General features: G+C 37.6%; 1 protein-coding gene and 1 pseudogene across 3 annotated transcripts in view; both read left to right on the top strand.

Annotated features, from left to right (window-relative positions):
• The window catches only part of Slc24a3 (solute carrier family 24 member 3), a 487,613-nt gene that overhangs the window by 325,492 nt on the left and 139,601 nt on the right, over window positions 1–22,520 (top strand). The gene's annotated exons all lie outside the window — the stretch shown is intronic.
• On the top strand, window positions 8,661–21,231 carry LOC106009032 (ataxin-3 pseudogene; annotated as a pseudogene).

Raw genomic sequence — 22,520 nt, 5'->3', positions numbered from 1 at the left:
ATCATGTATTACATGAGGATCAACTCTAGATGAGTCTAGGTGCTAATTTTGTAGTAATAAATAGATCCTAGGTTAGTTTTCTGTTGCTGTATACAAATTACCACAAGTGCAGAAGCTTAAAGCAATACCTATTTATTATCACAGATGTCAGGCAAAGAGTGGCTGGGTTTTCTGTCCAGGTTCACAGTGATAACATCAATGTATTAGCCATTAATGGAGGACATACTCAGGCCAAATGTCTCTGGCTCTTAGACTCTTTCACCAGGAAGAGTCCAACTTCCTTTGAGGGTTCACCTGACTAGGTCTGAACCACCAATAATAATCTCCCTATTTTAAGGTCAACCAATTAGAGCCTTTAAACTTTAAAATTTCATTCTCAATAGCACCTAGATTAATGTTTGACTAAAGATGGGACAGTGAGTGTACATCAGGAGTCCACCTTAGAATTCTGTCTACCACAAGCCCCGAAGTGTGTCATGGCACCTACATAATGAAGGACTGTCTGTTTCCCACACAGATACTCCAAGGTGGTTCCATGTCAATGCAGTGGAGTTAGCTCATTTCCATAGAGTCAGTGGTGGCACTTCCATTTTTAAGATGTGGCTTCCAAGATCTTCCTGAGCTCTTATAGCCAGCCAGCAAGAGAAACACATGGAGGACCATGATGTAAAATGTCTTAACAGAGTAAGCCTGAGCATGATGCCCATCACTTCTGCCAGCTCATATTTGGTTGGCTGAATTTAGTCACAGCATGGCACCTAACTGAAAGGAATGCCAGGACATGTTATATTTAGCTAGGTAGCTGCCTCTCAGTGAAGTCTTGACACCATGATTAAAGCAGCATCAGATTTTGATGGGTAGCTAAACAGACCTCAACTTCAATGAACTTTAAGGAAACAGTTCAGAATGAGTCCATTTAAACAAGGTGCACATTGCTCTCCAAAGCTATTTTGGCATATCATAACCAGTACCTTAGTTCTGACCAAAGGACAGATGTGATATTGAAAACAAATCAAACATATGTGTTACTCATAACTTAATTGCTCGGTGGGTATACTAGGTTCCTTCTCAAAGCCTTTGACCCTTTTGAAAATTCATATCCACTCCAACTGCTGAGTAGTTGGATGACTGAGATTACTTTAAATGATAGGATGCAGGTGATCAAAATCTGAATTCCAAACATATTCTCAAAATGGAAATCCTATAATTTTCCAAGATGACTACTTTGAACTGTGACATTCTTTTAAATATAGAAGTTCCAGATCTTCTGTTGTTTGAGTCACACTCAATCATTGTTAGTTCTTCTTATCAAGGAAAAGTGTGTTTAGGAGAAATACAAATAAAAGCTTTGAATTGCCAAGACAGGATTTACTAAATATGATCTTGAAATTTTTCTGAGTTACTTTCTCCATGCCAATCTAGATGAAACTCATGAAATACAGCAATTTCCTCCGTTTTCCTACTCATATTTTCTACTGTATGTATTTTTTTTTGTTGTTCTTTAAAAAGACAACAGATTTTAAAAAACTGGGGGAGGGGGACATTTGTCCTACTCATGTGTTGACTGGGAACACAGAACACACATAGTATCCTTGAGCTAAATTGTGTTGTGTCCTATAGAACTTGACACTTTTCTCCAAGGAGGTAAAGGGAGACTGCTGAAAGGGCAGCAGGCAGTAGTTTTGGAAGATTTTCTTTAGTGCATAGAATAAGGCTAATATTCAACCAGAAGTTTTGAAAAAAAAGAATCTTAGCTTTTGACTTATGTAGAACAACATAATCACAATTAGAGAAAGATGATGTTTGGGTGTGTGTATGCATACGTGAATGTGTATATGTGTAGAAGGAAAATGGATTCCTACTTTTTATTTGAATTTCATTTAAACACTAGGATGATGTCATAATGAAATTAGGTTCTTGGCCAATACAATTTCCTTTTGACTTTGATTAAGATTTAACCCCTGTCCTTCTCTCTCTTGCTAAATAGTCTCTTGTACTGTATTGTATGGTGTAGAAAAGTCATCCCTGAGTCTATTTGAGGGAGGAAGTATCTTTAAAGCCGTGACCAATTAAGGAACCATACTGAAAAACATTAAAGAGAGGCCGTAATTAAGAGCAGATGAGGCTTAGGGTGAGAGTGGAAGGTAAAGTAGACCCAGTGAGCAGTAAGGTCTGAGAGAAAATGAGAGTGGGGAGGAGAAAGGAGGCCAGAAGGCAAACAAATAAACTCTGCACTTTGAGAGTTGTGTTTGGTGCCAGGAACAGAAAACCCAAGGAATGGTGCTTGGAGCTCAAAGGTGCCTGTCCTTCTCCAGGAGGGGAATTCAGAGAAGTTCATTGGGGGCTAATGCAGTGCTTTTCATCTTCATGGATGAGGCCAGTCCCTCCATCCTTCCACTTAGCAAAGCTTCTCCTTTGGAAGGTTCGACATGGATGGTCCTCCTATCTTGGTTTTCAAAATGGAGGCTCTATTTCAGATTGAAGGCATTACTGAAGTCAGGACTTTAGGAGAGATAGTCCAGGAAAGCAGGGTGTAGGGTTCAGGATGGAATGGATCAGTCTGAGAATGAAGAGGGGACAGTAGATACCAGTAATGACACAGACTACTATGGGGTGACTATGGAGGTGAGGGCCTGAGGTAGGACAGACAGCAAGACTCTTTGAAAGGGAGAATTCAAGAGACTAAAGAGATCATCAAAAAGTATATTAAAATCTCCAAGCTTAAGAGGAAGTGATATTATTTTAAAATCAATTCTCCCCTCCTCTTCCCCATGCCATGGCTGAATGCCTTTCTGTTGCCTTCCTGATGGGCATAGAAGCATAGATTCCTTATTGGAATTGCCATAAGATGCTATGAGCCTTTTGTTGTCCTTTATGTGTGATTTTCTCCCAGGCTCCTCTGGAGAATACATGGAGGGCACTGTGCTCCCTGGAAAAACTGTGCTCCTCTGGCCCCTGGGGACTAACGTACTCCTATTGCCCACCCTGGGGATACACCCTCCATTCTCCTCCTCTGGGAGTCCTAGGATCAATTTCAAAAGGCTCCTTCATTACCTTTACACTACTTCCCCTCATTTCCTGGGGGACAAAAAAGGCTGATCTCAGCTGTCAGATCCTTTCTGGGCTCAAAATATATAAAAATCTCTCCAAGGCCAAAACATGTGAAAAATAGATAAATAAAAGCAAAACCTTGAAAAGTTGGCTTTTGTTGATTGTGCAAGAAGTGACTCACTTCTTTGCTGCTTGTGCTTTTATTTGCCTGGAAACCATTTTCAATATAGTTACCTTTCACCTCAGAGATTTCACTTTCCTTCAGGATCTACCTTTAGAGAAACATTTTCCCCCTTTTTGAATCTTATTGTTAGTGCATTCCTGGATAAATCGTCCCTCAGAAGAGCCAATCAGGCTCATCCCATTTCTTCTCTGGCTTCATCCAGGAATAGACAGTGAGCTGGTTCTTCTAAGCCTCTGCCTCCAAGACAGGGGAAGAGATATGAACACCTCTTTGTCCACATCCTCACATCTCCAGGACAGCCCTGCTCCTCTTGGTGTGTGTGGGTTAAACTCACCCCGCCATGTTGCTGTCTACCTCCTGCCTGGTAAGGGGGAGACCATCAAAACCTCTTACTGATGCATGTGACTTGTCTTCAGTACTAAATTGTCCAGGTCTTCAGAGTCCAGCTGCTCCTCACAGTGATCTTCTAAGAAGTTTCAAAAGTCAGAGGCATGTTCCCATTTTCTCTCACGTAGGACATCCTTGCCATTACTTTTTTGACAACAGAAACCATGGCTTCCCCGTTTATGATTGCAGCTGCTTCTGTTCACTTTTTCTTGGAAGGTTAAACATTTCTAAAGATCTTTTTTTGCCACAACCCTTGCCCTGTGATTCTCATGGGCCTGACTATCTCAGATGTCAGTTTCTACAAGCAAGAAAAGGATTGTGTGGTACCCTACACCTGCAGCATGCTGCTTCCTCAGAGGAAGGAGGCAAACTTACTAAGATCTACAGATCACAATCAGGAGGAATGCAGCATGGTGGGCACATGCCAAGGGGCACATGCTCAAGGCTTCTAAGAAACAACAATCATCCCAGGATCCTGGTGAGGCTTAGTGATGACCACAAAAGCACATTACTTTAGAGGCCCCTGGAGGTGATTTGACATTTCTTAAATAAACAAAATCAAATCCCAGGAATACTGGTGGATGAGGAATCCCATCATCCATTTCCAATCTGTTCCATAGTTCTCCTTCCATTAGTTAATTTCAACAGTGGGAAAGAAAAATAGTTGCACGGCTAACCAAATTACTCTAAGCAGAATTATAAAATTCTCCTAATTATGCAGAATTATAAAAACCAGTGGTCTAAAGAGATGTAAGGAGACTTGCTTTTATTGTACAGCACAGGTAACCTGCTCCATCCCCTGGGAAAATCAAGTCCCTCTTCAATGGAGCTCAGTTTCTCATCTATAAAATGACTATTATTACTACAGCATAGAGCATCATAAAACCAGGTCTCTTATTTGTTCCAGGGGAAAAGAAAGCCCCCAAATCAGATGACTGGAGGGCTTTATGAATTTCTCTGAGTTTTAAAGGACCTCTGTCCTCTGCATGACAAATATACCATACCAAGGATTTCAAGAAGCAACATTAAGGAAACTGTACTACTTACAATGATTGCAAAAGGACTTGCCATATGTCTTAGTCTGTCCAGGTTGCTATAATAAAATAGATTAGATTGGTTGCTTATAATTGACAGAAATGTATATCTTACATAAATCTGGATCAGTGTATCAGCAGATTTGGTGTCTGGTGAGGGCTTTCTGGTTCAGATACTGGCTTCCAGATGTGTCCTTTCATGGTGGAGGGGGCAAGGCAGGTCTCTAGGGCCTTGTTTAAGGACACTAATGATCTTTTTCTTCTCCTTCTCCTTCTCCTTCTCCTTCTCCTTCTTCTCCTTCTCCTTCTCCTTCTCCTTCTTCTTCCTCTTCTCCTTCTTCTTCTCCTTCTTCTCCTTCTTCTTCTTCTTCCTCCTCCTCCTCCTCCTCTTCTCCTCCTCTTCCTCTTCCTCCTCCTCCTCTTCTTCTTTTCCCTCTTCCTCCTCTTCCTACTTCCTCTCCTTCCCTCCTCCTCCTTCTCTTCCTCCTCCTCCTCCTCCTTCTTCTTTGTTCAACTGTCAGAATTTTACTGAGAACCCACTTGGTTCAAGCTAGCCCCTCTATTGCAAGTCTTCTCAGAACTTAACAGGCTTTCTCCAAACAATTGGGATCACATAGGTTCACAAAACATACCTAAGGAATAGAGCCTTCGTTGTTGAGCTAGTTCTGCATAGGTGATATTTTACTAAAATAAAAGTAAAAAGAAGAAAAACAAGTAGAGGATTATCAAGCCTCTGGCTGAAATGATAATGAAATCTAAGGTCCTTGAGTTCATTGATCAGTTATTATTTGTATTTTAATTATCTATTTTTAGTGTAGAGCAGATAATTATTTTCATTGAACTAACTTGAACCTACACCCAGATCCTCAACTGATACAGCCCCACTAATTTACAATACAGGAGTTTGAACAATTTATGGCGTTAATGGGGATACTCCAAAGAGAATAGTATGCTATTATGTTCAACAGTAATATATATGGCATATTTTAACAACATCTCATCTGGTACAGTGGACCCTTGACTTACAAACTCAATCAGTTCCCAAGGGCTGGTTGTAACTCCAGTTGATTGTAAGTCAATACAGCTGAGATCTGAATGTTTATCTAGGTACATGCTATAGATAATGAGAGGCAGATGAATCTTCCATTAACCTAATTAACCCAAGTTGTTCATATGTCAGGCCAGTCATTAACTTGAAGTTCCTCTGTATAATGGTTGTTTTCATTGGTGTATATTACTGAATAATGATATTCATTTTGGGTTATTGGTACACGCATATAACATATGTATTTTGATTATTTTCATCCCCATATCCCCCTTCCCTAAACTGCTCCCCTCCCCAATTGATTTCCCCATCTCTAAAAGTCTACCTTCTAGTTTCCTGTCATCTCTCATTGACTGATTGAGTGAGTGAGGGAGTGGTGCTTAAATGAAAGAGAACATGTGATATTTACTTTTCTGACAGTGGTTTATTTTGCTTAGCAAGATGGTCTTCAGTTCCATTCATTTTACTGAAAGTGACATGATTTTGTTTTTCTTTATAGCTGAGTAATATTCTGTTGTGTACATATACCACATTTTCTTTATCCATTCATCTATTGGTGAACATTTAGATTGTTTTACAGCCTAGCTATAAACATGGGTATGCATGTGCCACTGTAGTATGCTGTCTGTAATGTATTGGGGAATATTGCAAGGTGTGGTATAGCTGTATCAAATAAATGGTATTTCTATTTTTAGTTTTTTGAGAAATCTTCATTCTGGTTGTATTAGTTTACGTTCCCACCAACGGTATAGGTGGGTTCCATTTTTCCCTGCATCCTCAGCAGCAGTCATTGTTTTTTGTGTTCTTGATGATATCTTTTCTGACTGGAGTGAGATGAAATCTCAATGTAGTTTCAATTTGCATTTTCCTAGTGCCTAAGAATGTTGAACATTTTTTCATATTTTTTTGGCCATTCTTCCTATGAGAAGTCTCTGATTAGTTAATTTGCCCACTTATTGATTGGGTTATGGGGGGGTTGGTATTAAGTGTTTTTGATATATTCTAGATATTAATATTCTATCAGCAGAGTACCTAGCTCCCATTCTGGGGGTTGCCTCTTCATTCTGTTTTGTTGGTACCAGGCATCAAACTTGGGACTTTGCACTTGCAAGGCAGGCAGCGGAACCACTGAGCTAAATCCCCAGCCTGATTCTGTTGTTTCTTTTGCTTATTGCAGAAACCTTTTAATTTGACATTGTCCGATTTATTGATTCTTGATATTACGTCCTGTGCTGTTGTAGTCCTGTTCAGAAAGTCTTTGCCTGTGCCTGTCTTTTGCCTTATGTTTGTTTCTAGTGGTTTCAAAGCTTCTTGTATTAGGTCTAGGTCTTTGATCCATTTTTATTTGATTTTAGTAGAAGGGGAAAGATATGAATCTCATTTCAGTCTTCTGCATATGAATATTCAGTTTTCTCAGCACCATTTGTTAAAAAGGCTGCCTCTTCTCTGGGGTGTTTTTGGCCTTTGTCAGAAATCAGGGGGTATATGCACTTGGTTTGTTTCTGGATCTTCCATTCCCTTGGCGTACATGTCTATTTTTGTGCCAGTGCTATATTGTTATTGTCACTGTGGTTTTGTAGTATAATTTCAAATCTGGGATTGTGATGCCTCCAGCTTTGCTCTTTTTCCTCAGGAATGCTTTGGCTCTTCTAGATCTTTTGTGCTTCCATATGAATTTTAAGATTATTTTTTCTAGTTCTGTGAAGACTATTGTTGGAAATAGGGATCACATTGAATGTGTAGTCACTTTTGGTAATATGACCATTAACAATATTAGTTCTACCAATCCATGAACAAAGAAGGTCTTTTCTTTTTCTGTCTTCTTCAATTTCTTTCTTCAGTGTTCTTTAATTTTCACTGAGAGATCTTCCACCTTCTCAGTTAGGTTGATTCACAGGTATTTTTAAAATAATTGTGAATGGAGTTGTTTCCTGATTTTTTCCCCAGCAGGTTCATTATTGATTTTCAGAAAATATATTCATTTTTGTCTGTTGATTTTGTATCTTGAAACTTTGTTGAATTTATTAGATGTGTGAGGTTTTTAGGTCTTCTGTGTAAAAAAACATCATATTGTCTGAAAATAGGGATAATTTGTAACACTTTTATTTGTTTCTCTTAACTAATTGCCTTGACTTAAAGTCCAAATACTATATTGAAGAATAGGGTGAAAGTAGCTACCCTTGTCTCAATTCTGATTTTAGAAGAAATGTTTTCATTCCCCCTCCCCATTTGATATGATATTTTCTATAGGTCTGTCATATATGGCTTTTCTTAGTTTGAGGAAAGATTATTCTATACCTATTTTCATCAGGGTTTTTACCATAAAGGGATGTTGAATTTTGTTTAAGGTTTTTTCTTCATCTATTAAAATGGTAGTATGGTTTTTTATACTGTACTTGATTCTATTTATGTGGAATATTACATTTACTCATTTATGTATGTTGAAACATCCTTGCATCCCACGGATGAAACCAATTTGGTCATGGTGTATGATCTTTATAATGTGTTGCTGAATTGTGTTTTGCAAGAATCTTATTGAAGTTTTTTGCATCTGCATTCATCAAGGTTTTTGGTCTGCAGTTTCTTTCTTTGTCGAGTCTTTATTTGATTTTCATATAAGGGTAATGATGCCTTCATAGAATTTGGAACATTGTTTTCCTTTCTATTTCATGGACAAGTTTGAAGAGCATTGGTGTTAGTTCTTTAAATGTCTACCAAAATTTAGTAGTAAATTCATCAGTTCCTGGCCTTTTCTTGGTTGGGAGAGTTTTTATCACTATTTCAGTCTCATTGCTTATTACTGATCAATTTAGACTTTTTATATATTTTTGGTTCAATTTTGGTAAGTTGTATGTCTTTAGGAATTTATCCATATCTTCTAGACTTTCCCAATTTATTGAAATATAAGTTTCCAAAATAGTTTCTAATAATCTTCTGGATTTCAGTGGTGTCTGTTATAATTTGGCCTTTTTACTTCTAGTTTGATTCATTTAAATCTTTTCTTTCTTTCTTTTGGTAAGTTTGGCTAAGAGTTTATCAATTTTGTTTATGTTTTCAAATAACTGTCTCTTTGGTTCATTGATCCTTTCTATTGTTCTTTTAGTCTCCATTTCATTAACTTCTTTCTTCTCTGAGCCTTATTATTGCTTCTTTCTTTCTTTCTTTCATTTAGTTTTGAAAAAGGGTCTCACTTTGTAGTACAAGCTGATTTTGAACTCATTATGTCACCCAGACTGGCCTCAAATTTAAGACAGTTCTCCTGCCTCAGCCTTCTGAGTTCTGGGACCATACTTGGTTTGTGTTTTATTTTTTTCCTATACTGAATTTAGGTTTGGTTTATTCTTCTGTTTCTAAGATCTTGAGATGCATCATTAGGTTATTTGGAATTTCTGTTTCTCTGGTATAAACACTGTAGATATAAGTTTCCTTTCTAGAACTGCTTTCATTGTTCCCTGGAAGTTCTAATATGTTGTGTTTCAATCATTGTTTGATTCTAGGAACTTTTTAATATCTCCTTTAATATCTTCAGTAACCTACTGATCATTCAAAAGTGTATTACTTAATCTCCATATGTTTATGGAGTGTCTGTGGTTTCCTTTGCTGTTGGTTTCTAGCTTTATTCAATTCTGATCTGATTGTTTCAATTTCTTGTATTTATTAAGAATTGCTTTATGACCAAAAATGTAGTCTGTTTTAGAGAAAGTTGTATGGGCTTCCGAAAAGAAAGCATATTCTGCTACTGTTAGTTGAACAGTCTGTAGATATCCATTAAGTCCATTTGATCTATCATACAATTTAACTCTGATTCTTTGTTCATTGTCAGTCTAGTTGGCCTGTCCATTTGTAAGAGTGAAGCATTGAAGTCACTCATTATGATTGTGTTGGGATCAAGTAGTATTTCTTTTATAAAATTTGGTGCACTGATATTCAGTGCATATATATTTATAATTGTTATCGCTTCTTGGTAAATTTTTGCCTTAAGCAATATTTATAGCAGTGGCCCTCTTTGTCTTGCCTTGCCTGACTAATTCTAGCTTAAGTCTACTTTATCATATATAAATATAAATATTATTGGTTGGTTTGGAATCCAGGTGCTTGGAGTATCATTTTCCAGCCTTTCACTTTCAGTCTATGTCTTTGCAGGTGTGATGTGTTTCTTACAGGCAACATATAGTGGGGTCTTGGTTTTTGATCCAATCTGTCAGTATGTCTTTTATCTGCAGAGTTAAAAGCATTTATATTAAGTGTTATTATTAAAAAGTATGTTCTAATTCCTACTGTTTTGTTGTTTTTCTAGTGTTTGATTCATTCTTCTTTTTTATTCTTTCATCTACCAGTGAAATATGTTCTTTATCTTGTCCTTGTGGTTGTAACTATCTCTTCTGCCATGTGTAGGATTTTAAGTACCTACTACAATGTTATCATAGTGGCCATGGATTTCTCTTTTTTTAAAAAAAATTTATTTTATTGGTACATTTTAGGTATACAATATAATAACATTCATCATTGGAAATTTGCACCTTTACATAATCTCTCCTGCTTCTTATTTTTTCCCTTTCCCCTGCCCTCCCTTCAACCCCTCCATCCCTCCCTGTTTACAAAGACTTTGTTTTCATTTTCTCATATTAATTCCATTCCCTTCTTTCCTTTCCCCTAATCCTCACACTTCCCCTTCCAATTTGCCCCTCTTCTTCCTATTTCACGTTATCTATTATACTTTTAGTCCTTATTTACACTTTCAGCTTCTCACACTAGAGAAATTATTCAGCATATACATGTGTGTGTCCTATTTATTTTACTTAAGGGTATCGCCTCAATGTGCATCCATTTAATTATAAATGTCTCTGATTTCTCATTTTTTATGGCTGAGTAGTACTCCATTTTATTTAAAAAACCACATTTTCTTTATGCAGTCTTCAGTTGGTGGGGAATTGGGCTACTTCCAAGTTTTAGCTATTACAAATTGTGCTGCTATGTACATGGGTGCACATATATCACTGTGCTATGATTCTTTTAATTCTTTGGGGAAGATACCCAGCAAGGGAAGAACTGGGTCAAATAGGGCTTCTAGTCCTAGTTCTTTGAGGTATCTCCATACTGATTTCCACAGTGGTTGCACCAGTCTACACTCCCACCAGCAGTGGAGCAGGGCTCCTCTTTCCCCACAGCCCTGCCAGCATTTGTTATTGGTTGATTTCCTGATAGCAGCCATTCTTTCTGGGGTGAAGTAGAATCTCAGCATTGTTTTCATTTGCATCTCTCAAATGACAAGTGATGTTGAACATTTTATCATATGTTTATTTGCTTTTTCTACTTCTTTAGCTGAGAAAAGTCCATTTCAGATGCCCATTTTTGGATTGGGTCTTTAAATTTGGGAGGTCTGATTTTTTTAAGTTCTTTATAGATTTGAGATAGTAGACCTTTGTCTGAGGAACAGCAGGTGAAAATGTGGGTTGTCTCTTCACACTGTTGGTGGTTTCTCTTGCTGTGGAGCAGGTCTTTAAAAAGAAGATATCCCACTTGCTGATTGTTTGTGCTAGTTCATGGGCAACTGAGGTTTTGTTCATAAAATCTTTTCCTACACCAGGGTCTTCAAGAGTTCTGCCTAACCTCTGTTCCAGCCAGTTCAGCATTTCTGTTTTAATATTTAGATCTTTAATCCATTTTGATTTTAGTTTAGTGCATGGTGAGAGATATCGGTCTAGTTTTAATCTTTGGCAACCTGAAACCCAATTCTTCCAGCACCATTTATTAAAGAGGCTATCTTTCCTCCAGTGAGGGTGTTTGGCTCCTTTGTCAAAGGTGAGGTGGCTGAGTGTCTCTGGAGTTGCTTCTGCATCTTCTAATCTGTTCCCCTGTTCTTCAGGTCTGTTTCTTTTTCAGTGCCATGCTGTTTTTTATCACAGTAGCTTTGTAGTATAGTTTCAAGGTGGGAGTTGAGACACCCCCTCCCATGTCTTTGCTACCTAGAATTGCTTTTGCTATTCTGGGTCTCTTCTTGTTCCAAATGAATTTTTGGATTATTTTCTCAAGGTCCTTGAAGTATGTTGCTGAGATTTCAATTGGGATTGCATTGAATCTATACAGTAGTTTTGGAAGTATGGCCATGTTCACTATGTTGATCCTTCCTACCCAGGAGCAGGGGATGTCTTTGCATTTTCTGACATCATCTTCAATCTCTCTTTTCAAAGTGCTATAGTTTTCAGAGAAGAGGTCTTCGATTTCTTTTGTGAAGTTATCCCTGGGTATTTCAGTTTATTGGATGCTATTGTGAAAGGAATTGTTTGCCTCATTTCTCGCTCAGTGAGTCTGTTGTTTGTGTACAGAAAAGCTATTGATTTTTGTGTTGACCTTGTATCCAGCTACTTTACTGAATTTGGTTATTAAGCCTAGAAGACTTTTGGTGGAGTTCTTGGGGTCTTCTATATAGAGTATCATGTCATCTGCAAATAATGACAGTTTGACTTCTTCATTTTCTATCTTTACTCCTTTTATTTCTTTCTCTTTTCTAATTGCTGTGGCTAATGTTACCAAAGCTGTATTGAACAGGAGTGGTGATAGTGGACATCCTTGTCTTGTTCCTGATTTGAGTGTGAAGGCTTTCAGTTTTTGACCATTTAGTATGATATTGGCTGTTGGTTTTTCATAGATGGCTTTTATCAGATTGAGGTAGAGACCACCTATTCCAGTTTTTTGTAGGGTTTTTATCATAAATGCATGTTGGATATTGTCAAATGCTTTTTCTGCATCTATGGAGATGATCATATGGTTTTTGTTCCTGTCTCTATTGATATATTATATTACATTTATTGATTTGCATATGTTGAACCATCCCTGCATCCCTGGGATGCATCCCACTTGATCAGGGTGTATGATCTTCTTGATGATCTTCTGCATTCTGTTTGCCAGGATCTTATTGAGAATGTTTGCATCTATGTTCATTAGTGAGATTGGCCTATAGTTCTCTTTTTCACTTGGATCTTTCTCTGCTTTGAGGATCAAGGTGCTGCTTGCTTCCAGGCATGAATTTGGGAGTATTGCTTCCCTTTCAATTTTATTGAAGAGTTTCAACAGTAGTAGCAGTAGTTCCTCTCTAAATATCTTGTAGAATTCAGCAGTGAAGCTGTCAGGACTGGGGCTTCTCTTAGTTGATAAGATTTTAATAATGTTTTTAATTTCCTTGATTGATATTGGGTTGTTTAGAAATTTTAGGTCTTCTTTGTTCAACTTTGGTAATTCATACATATCTAGGAATCTGTCCATTTCTTCTGTGCTTTCCATCTTATTGGCATATAGTTTCTCAAAGTAGGTATTGATGATCCTCTGGATTTTGGCTGGGTCCATTGTAATTTCACTCTTTTCATTCCTAATAGCATGGATTTGGTCCTTTTCTTTCCTTTTTCTGATAAGGTTGGCTAAGGGTTTGTCAATTTTGTTTATTCTTTTGAAGAACCAACTCTTGGCTTCATTAATTTTTTTATCATTCTTTTAGTCTCCAATGCATTGACTTCTGCTCTGATCTTTATAATTTCCTCCCTTGTATGAGCTTTGAGTTTGTCTTGCTCTTCTTTGTCTAGAAGCTTGAGGTTCAGCATCAGGTTGTTTAATTGGGCTCGTTCTGTTTTCCTAATATGTGTAATCACTGCTATGAATTTCCCTCGTAAGACTGCTTTCATTGTGTCCCATAGATTCCGATATGTTGTTTTGTCATTGTCATTTAATTGAAGGAACTGTTTGATTTCTTCTTTAATTTCCTCTGTGACCCATTGGTTATTCAGAAGTGTGTTGTTCATTTTCCTTGTGTTTGTGAAATTTTTCCAGTTTCCTTTGCTGTTGATGTCCAATTTCATCGCACTATGGCCTGATAATATACAGGGGATAGCTTCAATTCCTTTGCACTTACTTAAACATGTTCTATGAGTGAGTATGTGGTCTATTTTGGAGAACGATCCATGTGCAGCTGAAAAGAATCTGTATTCTGCTTTGGTGGGGTGCAACATTCTATAAATGTCTGTTAAATTCATTTGTTCAAGAGTTCGATTGAGTTCTAGTATTTTGTTGCTTGTTTTCTGTCTAGTTGATCTATTTGTGACAGTGGGATATTGAGGTTCCCCACTACTATTGTATTAGTTCTTACGTGATTTTTCATGTCTGTTAGTATTTGTTTTATATAGTCAGGTGCACTAGTGTTTTGTGCATAGATATTTATGATTGTCATCTCTTCCCCTTGGATTGCTCCCTTTGCAATGATGTAGTGTCCTTCTTTGTCTCCCTTAATCAGTGTTGGTTTGAAATCTACTTGATCTGCAAAGAGGATAGCTACTCCTACTTTTTTTCAGGTTCCTGTTGCATAGAATATTGCTTTCCATCCTTTAACTTTCAGTCTATGAGTTTCTTTTTGAATTAAGTGTATTTCTTCTATGTAGCATATTATTGGATCTTTCTTCTTGATCCATTCTGTCAGTCTATTTCTTTTGATTGTTGAATAGAGACCATTAACATTAATGGTTATAACTGGTTCATATTGACTTATCATTGTCATGACTTTTTCTTTTTGATGGATTCTCCCCATTTGTGTTTAATTTCTTATTGTACCTGATGGATTCATTCTGCTTGGTTGGGGTTGTGATCCTCGTCTTTTCCTAGGATATTGTCTAAAATGTTTTGGAGTGCTGGTTTGGTATTCATAAAGTTCCTAAAGTGCTCTATGTCATGAAAGTATCTTATTTCCCCATCAATTTTGAAAGATAGTTTTGCAGGGTACATCAATCTGGGTTGGAGGCTGTTTTCCTTTAGGGTGTGGAATACATCACTCCAAGTTCTTCTTGCCTTGAGGGTTTGCATTGAGAAGTCTGCTGTGATTCTGATGGGCTTTCCTTTGTATAGGATTTGTTTCTTTTCTCTAAGTGCTTGTGTAACTTTATTCTTCTGTTGGGTTTCTGGAATCTTAACAATTATATGCCTATGTGTAGATTTTTGTTGATCAAGGCTAGTTGGAGTCCTATATGCCTCACTCATCTGTATGTCAAGTTCTTTTCCCTTGCTTTGGAGATTTTGTGCCATTACTTCTGTGAACAGTTTTTTTGTGTGTCACCTGCACCCTCTCCTGTTTCTTCATTGACTCCCATCAGTCTTATGTTAGTCTTCTTTGCATCATCTAGCAGCTCCTGCATTATTTTCTCATGGTCCATTAAAATTTTAAAGCAATTTCTCTTTTCCTGGTCACTAATTGCAATCTTATCGTCTATATCTGAAATTCTCTCCTCATGTTGGCTCATTCTGCTGTGTAGACTTTCAGTGGAGTTTTTAATCTCTTGGAAATCTGTTTGCATCTGTTTTACAGATTCCATTTGTTTCTTATGTTGAGATTCCATCATGTTCCTCAGCTCCTCTCTAGATTTATTAATGATGTCTTGCCCTATGGGCACAATCTCTGCTGTTATCTGAGAAATTATTTCTGATTTCTTTTTTTCCAGATCCTGTTTTATTGCCAGTTCAGGGAGTCCAGGTGGTTGAGCATCAGAGTGTTCCATCTCTTTTCCCTTTGGAGTTGCTGTAGGTTATCTGAAAGTCTGGTTTTAAGGCTCGTTTATGTGTCTTCTCATTTTGACGGGGGGTTGAGGGGCGGGGGGGCTGCTCCTGGCATCCACATGAGTCACCTCCTGTGTGGGAGCAGTGTTACATTGGCTTGGAATTCTCTTCCTCTGTATTGGGAGTGTGTGGCGCATAGACCCAGAAGCCTCCAATTAATTTCTTTATACTTAACTGGGAAGTTCTTTATTCATTCTTCAATTTTGAATAATAGTTGTGGGATATAATCATCTACATTGGCAATTGTGTTTTTACAGATTGAAATTTCAGTACATCATTCCAAGCCCTTCTGGCTTTAGGAGTTTCTGCTGATAAATCTGCCAACAATCTGATGAGTTTGCCATTGTAAGTGATGTGATATTTCTCTGCAACTACTTTTAATCCTTTTTGTTCTCATTTCTTGAAGTTTGATTATGACATGTTGTGGAAATGTGCCTTTCTTGTCATGTCTCTTTGGGCTTCTAAATACATTCAATTCCTGAATATCCATCTCATTCCCTACATTTTGGGAATTTTCTACTATACTTTTGGTGAATGGGTTTTCCATACCATTATCTTGTCTTTACACTGCCTTATTTACTCCTTGAAACCAGTAAGTCTTAAATTTGTTCTTTTGGAATTGTAGAAGAGCTCGTGGATGTTTTCATTACTTCTTTTTTATGTATTACTGTATGAATGCTCTAGTTTATCTACCTTGTCTTTAAGCCCTGATATTATTTCTTCTGATTTATCTTGCTTACTGCTGAAGCTTTCAATTAAGATTTTATTTGATGAATTGAGGATTTCATTTCCAGGATTGCTGTTTGGTTCTGTTTCAGAACTCCCTTCTCTTTACTGAACTGCTCATATTCTGTATTATCTTCCATAATTTATTCAGCTGTTTATTTTTATCTTCTTTGAGCTCATTGATCATTTTAACAATCAGTTGTTTAAATTCTTTGTCTAGACTTTCATCCATTTCAATATATGTGAGATCTGTTTTTGGGGAGCTGTGAATATTTGGAGGCATCTTGGTGCTTTATTTTCTCATGATTCTTTTAATTTGTGTGGAAGATTGCAGCTCATTGGGGATGAATATTTCTGTCAATATTGTATTGAGATCTTTTCAGTAAGTGGCTTTCTCTTTGTGATGTGCCCTTGGCTGTTTCTCACCATGAAAGCACCCACTCAATTCAACTTTCAAAGGTTGAGAGAGAATAACTACCAGTAATATCAACATCTAAAGAACCAACTATATATCAACAAGTAGTTTAAAATTTGTTCAAGATATTCACTACTATTTTACCAACCCAAGAAAAGAAAGGAAGAGTAAAAATGTAGGATATGCTAGAAAACAAAAAGAAAAAAGGAATCAAGTTTTAATGATAATATTTACATACAAAAAAAGAAAGAGGGACGGAAGAATGAAAAGAGGAAGGGGAGATTTGAGAGGGAGAAGGTATGACAGGGAAAAGCCAGAAAGCCCCCCTGACACTCAACAAGAAAAAGAAACAAAGTCCAGTATTCCTTCTTATTGTGAGCTTTATAATGGAGACTATTATTTCTCCCAGATTCTAGTGTCAATCACTGTCTGATAAAAGTGGAGGTATGAAAAATCATTTTTTAATAATCCAGAGTTCTCTTTATCCACCTCTGCCTAAGTACAAGAAGCTGTTTAGGGTCTTCTGGAGGCTAAGCTCCACCCCTCTGTGTTGTAGATGAATACACAGGCAGCTCCATCAGTGATGGGATGAATATACACCCACCATCTCAATCTTTTCTGTACCTGGGAATGAGGATGCTGGAGAAACCTGGGATGTTCACCAAATCTCTCTCACACAGTCCATGGACAGGTCTGGACCATGGCCAAACCATGCCATTGGAGGTACACCTGCCCAAAGCCCCACAGTTCACCAAGGCATGCCCTTGGGTATGTGCCTAGCCAGTGTCTTCACACTGCTACATATACTCTGGATGCCTCCAAGCAGAGCTGAGAGGGTTGGGAGCTCAGAGTCTGTGTTGGGATTAAAAACTGTGCACCAGCCTTCTCTTGATCCCTGCTCCAGTGACCCTAGACTCAGATTCCTTCTACCATAATACCCCACATGCCTGAACTCTTTTCTAGCCACAATACTCAAATTGCTATTGTTTCCTGCTTCCTGCCCTTTTCCTCACTAATCCCATTCTTGAGAAATCCTTCCTTATGATGTAATCACCCCCAAAGGCCTCATCTCCTGGCATCATCACAGTGGTAACATATGAATTAGGGAGGAAAAGAGATATACAGTCCATAGCACTGTGGACATTCAATTTTGCTTGTTGGGCTAGGGATGTAGCTTCATGTTAGAGGACTTGCTCCACATGCACAAAGCCCTGGGTTTGACCCCAGCACTAGGAAAGAAAAATAAAAGTTGCCTACTGTTTGTATTCTTCCCAGTGTACTTTAGGCATATGAAAAATACAAAATAAAACTCCTTCTTGCTAACAAAGTGTTCTAGTGGGAAAATTGTTCATGATGTTAATTATCAGCCTGTCTTATTAAATTGTCCTCTCCCCTACCCAATCATCCAAACTAGTGGAGAATTCAATCAGCTGAAGATTTTCACCATTGAGTTAAGTCATTTAATAAGTGTGGGCTTTTTTTCTGGCAAAACCCTAAATAATGATGTTGAATTAAGAAGGAGGCATTGTTTTTAGCTGGAGCATAAAAATGTTGCTGTAGTGGCCAATGTGTTTAAAAAGAAAAGAAGGGGAAGGAACAAAAAGCAGTTTCAGCTTGGCAGCTCAAACGACTCAGATTTGTCACTTCTACAGCAGGTTTATGACACCTGCCTTTGGCAGAGATTCTCACGATTCACTTCCTGTAATTCCTCCTCTGAGTAGGATTTTTTTCTCTTGCTGCACAGATAAGGGTGCATTGCATCCTTTCTGACCTCAAAACCCAAAGTTGTGGAAAAAGAAGTCTAATTAGAAGATAACAACAGGCAATCAATCATTAGGTCTCCAGATGCTTATGAGAGCAGAATATTCCCCACACTTTTCAAATCCCCTTAAAAAAAGTCTTCATTCTTGGTGGCCTAAAATGTTGTGTCTTCTCACAGTCAAACTGCTCTGTGGGCCTGGGCCACATGCTGCCAGTGCAATGCCCCAGGCCCTCCAGGGTGCTTGAGATCATTTCATATAGGGCTGGGGTTCCTGGATGATGCAGAAGTCTGCAGCTCACTGTCTTGTGAAGTTAAACTAGTCATCTTCTTTGCTCTTCTATGATGGTACTGTCTTGACTCCTGTAGGCTTTTGAGGTCTTTTCCACTTCCAAATATTTCTGGGAGCCTCTCTCCCAATTATCAGTCCCCAAGCCAAGATAACTCTGCCTGTCCCATGGGATGCTGGCAATGGTTTGGCCTGGCTCACAAGAACTCAGTATGTGCTTCCCTATCCAACTTGGTCCTGATGATGGCAGCCTAAAATCAGCCATGGCGGTAGTGTTTTCACCATGGAAATTGGCAAACACTATAAATCAGGGCTTTCCCCCTAGAATACCAGTGATTAAACAATTGCCAGCTCGCTCCTGTTTCCATCTGTTGTCATCTCCACTCCCAGCTCAGCAGCCATCTCTAGAGCCCCTTGCCTATTTCCATTTTATTAATTATGGGCTTCTGAAACCCAGACCTGAATGGGATGTTTGAAATATAATCCTATGGAAGTTTAAAAATACTTATGAGCAGTAATCTTTCCCCTTTTCAGTGAAGTCAGAAGCAGAATGAGTATGTATGGGTGCATGATGTGTATGCCCAACAGGTTATGTCCCTAAAGGGACATAACTGAAGCATGACCCAGGGTAGCTGATGGAAGAGAGAAGTAAGGATGTGGATTCCCAGGTTTACCTCTCCCTCATTCCCAGAAGAAACATCAGCCTCTCCGGGTCAGTTTGAGACTCACACGTGTACTCATTTTCTAAACCAGCTTTATTGAGGTAGAATTTCAGACCAAAAATGCACTATTTTAGAAACTTTAAGATAATTTTAAATTTATGGACAAGCTGCAGAATAGTACAGAGAATTCCCATGTACACTTCTCCTAGTTTCACCTAATATTAACAACTTGCATAACCATAGTACAATGATCAGAATAGGAAGTGACTTTGACTCAATGCTATGAATGAATCTATAGACCTTACCAAACTTTATTTTTCCCACTAATCTTTTCTGTTCCAGTGCAGGATCCCACATTGCATTCATTGGTATGTCTCTTTAGTTGCTTCTAATCTGTGATGGATCTGTGGTCTTTCCATATTTTTTGACCTTGTTGATTTTGAAGAGTTTAGGCCAATGATAGTGAACCTTTTAGAGCTTTCATTGTTAACAAACAGCGCTCTGTAGCACATGTGCCATCAGTTCACCATCACTGGTCTAGAGCATTTTGGGTTTTTCTCCTATTTTCTCATGCTTTGAAGTTTGTTTGTAAATTACAGTGATGGGCAATTTTCTATATATCATATCCAGAGTATGTAATGTTGCTATGTTTTATTACTGATGATACTGCACTTCACGCAGCATTGATGCTTTTGAAATCCATACATGTAGTTGTGTGAATGCACTCTGAAAAAAGGGGAGTTTATTCCTGTTTACTATGAGTAGAATTCCACTGTATGGGTATAGTGAAGTTTGCTTGTCCATTCACTGATGACAAACATCTGGCTTGTAGTTAAACTTGCTATGAACATTCACAATAGTGGCTGCAAAGGTTTTATTTCCCTTGGGTAAGTACCTAGTATGGGATGTGAATATTATTTTTAAAAGTACAGTGAATATTTGAATTAAAAATCATTAGATTGAAAGACACATTGCCATTAATTCCCCTCAAAATATTCCCCCTTGCTTTGAACACATGTATCCCATTATTCTTGGTACTTTCTGAAGCAGTTCTGGAAGTCCTCTTTTGTGAGTGTCTTTTTGTGGTTGCCTTAATGTCCTGAATCACTTCAAAAGTTTATGACAATTTCAGTCAAATAAAAACATTACTGTGTCCTCATCCACCTTATTCACTAGATCTGGCACTGTGAGACTTCTGGTTCTTCCTTAAAGTCAGCATCACCCTGAAATAAAGATGGAGTCCATCTTCCACTAGATACAAGGAGGCTCACTTTGTGCTCAGCATTTCCTGAATAAATTTATTCCAAGGAGAATATTTTAGCTCTGTGGTATTATCCTCAATTTCACAACAGCTAGGTGAAGAAGGAAGGATGCGAATGGCAGGAGGAGCTACTAGTAAAGTCTATAACACATTTTTATAGCAGCCTTCTGGACATATGAGTGACAGTGACTTTTTCTCTAGTAAAGTTGTAAGAAATGCCTTGAAAGTTTGGTGTTTGGAACTAATTCTATTTAACAGTCTAGAATGTCAGAGGCTCAGGATTGACCCCATAAATAATTGTATATGCAATTACAGTTAGAAAATTTAAAAAACAGTTTAATTTGAATTCTCTGTTGGCAGGTCTAGAATTAATACCAGATACATACCTTGCACTTTTCTTGACTTGATTAAGGCAGGAAGGTAATTCTATATTTGTTGTTGAGATTGATCTGCCAGATTGTAAAGCTGACCAACTTCTGCAGATGATCAAGGACCAACAGATGCATCAAGCAAAACTTACTGGAGAAGAATTAGCACAACTAAAAGAAGGGAATGATGAGTCAGGAATGTAGATGAAGATGAGCAGGATTTGCAGAGGGCTCTGGCACAAAGTTGTCAGAAAATTGACATGGAGATAAAGAAGCAGATCTCTGCAGGACTATTCACCTCTATTCATGGTAGTCCCAGAAATATATCTCAAAATGGTCCACAGACACCAGGCACAAATCTTACATCAGAAAGAGCTGAGAATCCTACTTGGAAAAGAGAAGAGCAAAGAACCCTACCTGGAAAAGCACCATCAGCAGCAGGCAGATTCACCATGTTGAAGGCCAACCACAAGATCAGTAGTTGGAAATGATCTAGGTCAGTGGCAGGGGGCCTAAGGCATGTGTGCTATAGTGGGTTGTTAGTATCATTGAAAGCTCTAAAAGGTTTGCCATCACTGATCTAAGTGATGCTATGAGAGAAGAAGAGAAGAGAGAAGAAGCTTCAGGCAGCTGTGACTGTATCTTTTGAAACTGTTACAAATAATTTGAAAACAGAAGGGAAAAGTAATACCTTTTAAAAATCATTTAGATATTCGTACTTTCCAATATCGGTCCTGTGTAATTACAGAATAGGATCCATTTTGGTAATGTGTCAAAGAGAACATTGTTCATCAGAGGAAATGTGCAGATATCTTGCAAGCAAAATGGTGAAAAAGTAGAAAATGGGTTAGTTGTAAGACTAAATAAGGATCCTCCAAATGCTAGCCAAAGAGGCAATCAGCAATTAAAGAAATTTAAAATTTAAAAAATCACCATGAAAGATAAATTTTTGAATCAATTCAGGAAATCAAGACAGCAACAACAGTGCAATTAATGACACTCACAAAAGAGGACTTCCAGAATCACTTCAGAAGTTGACAAGAATGATGGGATAAGTGTTTGAAATGAGAGAGATATTTTGAGGGAGACTAATGGCAAATTATTTTTACTGTAATATTTTTAATTCAAACATTTAATACATTATTTGATCACACCTTATTGCCACCAAACTGTTTACTAATGTGGCGACATATTCTAATTAACAACTTTTGAGAGTTCCAGTTGTCCCAATTTTTCATCAACACTTAATATTGTCAGTCTTTTTAATTCTAGTTATTCTAGTATGCTTGTAGAGGTATCTCATTGTGGTTTTTATTTGCATTTCCTTAATGATTAATGATGCTTAATATTTCTTCATGAGCATCTTTCTCATTTATCTTCTTAAGGAAGTGACTATTCAAATATTTTTCCCATTTTAATTAGTTTATTATGTTCCTCATTTTATTATAAATGCTCTTTATTTATATTGAATACAATCAATGTATAAGATATATTTTCAACTATTTTCTCCCAATATGTGGCCTTCTTTTTAATTTTTTAAGCAGTACTTGAAGAACAAAGGTTTTTATGGTTTGGTTTGGTTTCATTTTGTTCATTTTATCAATCTTTTTTCTTCCTTGGTTTTTCCTTTTGTGTGTTCTCCCTAATAAATCTTTGGGAAACACAAGGTCACAAATATTTTCTCACGTGTTTTCTTCTAAAATGACTTTAAAGTGGCAAGAACTCCTACCATCTTTTACCTTTTAATT

This window comes from Heterocephalus glaber, unplaced genomic scaffold (genome assembly GCF_053883595.1).
Source record: "Heterocephalus glaber isolate CG9 unplaced genomic scaffold, H.glaber_assembly_v1.0 deba00001532, whole genome shotgun sequence".
Taxonomy (NCBI): domain Eukaryota; kingdom Metazoa; phylum Chordata; class Mammalia; order Rodentia; family Bathyergidae; genus Heterocephalus; species Heterocephalus glaber.
The sequence above is the reverse complement of the archived record's forward strand: the minus strand, read 5'-3'. Positions and strand labels throughout refer to the sequence as shown.